This window comes from Priapulus caudatus, unplaced genomic scaffold (genome assembly GCF_000485595.1).
Source record: "Priapulus caudatus unplaced genomic scaffold, Priapulus_caudatus-5.0.1 Scaffold641, whole genome shotgun sequence".
NCBI lineage: Eukaryota > Metazoa > Priapulida > Priapulimorpha > Priapulimorphida > Priapulidae > Priapulus > Priapulus caudatus.
This window is the reverse complement of record NW_014577702.1, coordinates 101,991-104,240: the sequence shown is the minus strand read 5'-3', so window position 1 is coordinate 104,240 and position 2,250 is coordinate 101,991. Positions and strand designations below refer to the sequence as shown.

Sequence of the window (2,250 nt, the reverse complement as noted above, 5' to 3'; positions counted from 1 at the left end):
TGCTCTCTCTCTCTCTCTCTCTCTCTCTCTCTCTCTCTCTCTCTCTGTCTTTCTCTCTCTCTCTCTCTAGCTCTCTCTCTCCCCTCTCTCATTTTCCCTTATATGATCACCTTATACAAGTAGCCGGTCAAGATACTCTACAAAGCACAACCGAGTTACGAACACAATGGTTCTAAAACTTTTGTAAATACATTCTATGCGAATATCCTAGTCCATATTAATTAGAGCTTCCTTTCATTCTCACGATAAACCCTATAATAACCCATATAACTTCTCCCAATAGTCAGCGTACGTATATATACCATATACACACTATACCACACAATCTAGTACCTGCAACATATGGCTAATGCTAGAAAACACCAGCAGATTCATAACATATGTGTGCTATAGTATAATAAATAATACCAACGTTAAAAATTAACCTTTTTGGTATGCTCAACTGGCGAGCGGTGCACGCCGTTGCCTCGAAAATATGTGAATTCACCATGGCCTTCAGCGACGTGATTGGCACTAGAAATTTGACGTTCACGAATTTAATATCTGGTTTATATGAAATTGGAAAACGAAAATTGACGAACTAATCATGGGTGATTGACTCGCATATAGACTGCCTGGTAATGTTGCCCAGGCTGACAGGTTAAAGATATACTTTGTAATTCGCAATAATTATATATCACATAATAACACCAACGTATATCTCTGTGCACCTCTTGGTATGTTCAACTGGAGACCGGTAACCACTCAATCGTTGTACGACGCTGCTTCGAAAACATAATAATTCTCCGTGTCCTCCAGTCTGGCGATTGACACTGAAAATAACTTTGATGCGTATATATATAAATTCGTTGTGTTTATTGTGAGCTTATACAAGGAAAGCGGAGAAAGAATCAAAAGAGACTGACTGACATATAGACTTTACCGTTAATTATACCCAATCGCTTGTATTTAATACTATTATCACGCATCTTTATGCAACTATATAACGCATGAAAGGGTACGAACTTACAATTTAACTCAGTCAGGTATGTGTGTTATCCTGATTATTCCATTTATATGCTGTAATTAAACGAGTGAACGGCATGAATTAAGTATGAAATTATAACAGCTACGGAAGCTTCAGTTGAGGAAGAATTCCTGTATAATTTACTCACGTTAGCTGTAATTATGATACGCATTCGAAGTTCTCACAGCTTTAATATTTGACGACAAAAACACAGAGAAAACATATGGCAGGGACTCTTCGTGCCACGTGTATACTGACCGTGATATATCTCGCGAGAGAGAAGACCGTCACATCGTGACGAAACCCGATGTTAATCAGGTCAACGATTATCCATCTGGCTTATTCCATATGTGCGCACTTTATAATTATTTTTCGCACTAGATGTCGCTAGGATTTTAGGACCCTCAACAGGGTGCGCTCCCCGCCGCTCTTCCTCCATCGAGAAACAGCAGCGTGGTTAGAACTGGTCAAAAGGAGGAAGAGGGGGAGCGAGGGGGAGGGAGAGGGGGAGACAGCGAGCGAGGAAGAGACAGAGAGAAAGAGACAGAGAGGGAGAGGAGGAGCGAGTGAGAGGAGAGAAAGAGAGGGAGCACGAGAGAGGGGGAGAGGGGGACGCGTTCTCTCGTGTATCCGTGGATGCTGCTGCTGCTGCTGATGCTGATGCCACTACTACTACTGTTGCTGCTGCTGCTGCTGCCTGCTGCGTTCATTTGAGGATGCGGAGGCTGACTTAAGATGATGTTAGTGATAGCATGCCATCACGAAGTACCCGCGCGAGACTCGGATGGGATGGTTCGAGTCGTGAGCACGGTAGCGTGTAATGGGCGTCTATGGAGACAGAAAGATAGATGCGACACCAGGACAGTGACTCCGGGAGAGCCATTTCATTGTTCTGTTCCCATCCTAAAGCACAAAACTACAGGGGAATGAATATACCCTCTATCTATCATTCAAATGTATATAGTACCGGGAGGGTAGGTATAGGACCCAGGTAGGTATAGGTAGGTAGGTTGTCTACCGTGTAAAAGTCAATAGCTTTTAGTAATCTAAACATTTTAGTAATCGTTAGGTGTTTATAGCAGTGTAAATTAAATTACTCGGTAACATAACGGGAGACCTCTCATTCGAAGCATCGTCGAAATAGCAGAACTATTTGTTAAAATTATAGGTTAACAAGTGCCGCAGAGCGACACCGCTCATCTAACGTCTACTGCGGTGACTCTGTGGTGGAGTGGTGGGATTCT

General features: G+C 42.7%; 1 long non-coding RNA gene across 1 annotated transcript; it reads right to left on the bottom strand.

Annotated features, from left to right (window-relative positions):
* Positions 1–425: 425 nt before the first annotated feature.
* LOC106812379 lies at positions 426–1,246 on the bottom strand. The gene is made up of 4 exons (XR_001394327.1): positions 1,155–1,246; positions 1,010–1,059; positions 695–822; positions 426–513 (listed from the first exon to the last, which is right to left on the bottom strand). It is a non-coding gene; the product is annotated as an uncharacterized LOC106812379 (long non-coding RNA).
* Between the last annotated feature and the right edge of the window lie 1,004 nt (positions 1,247–2,250).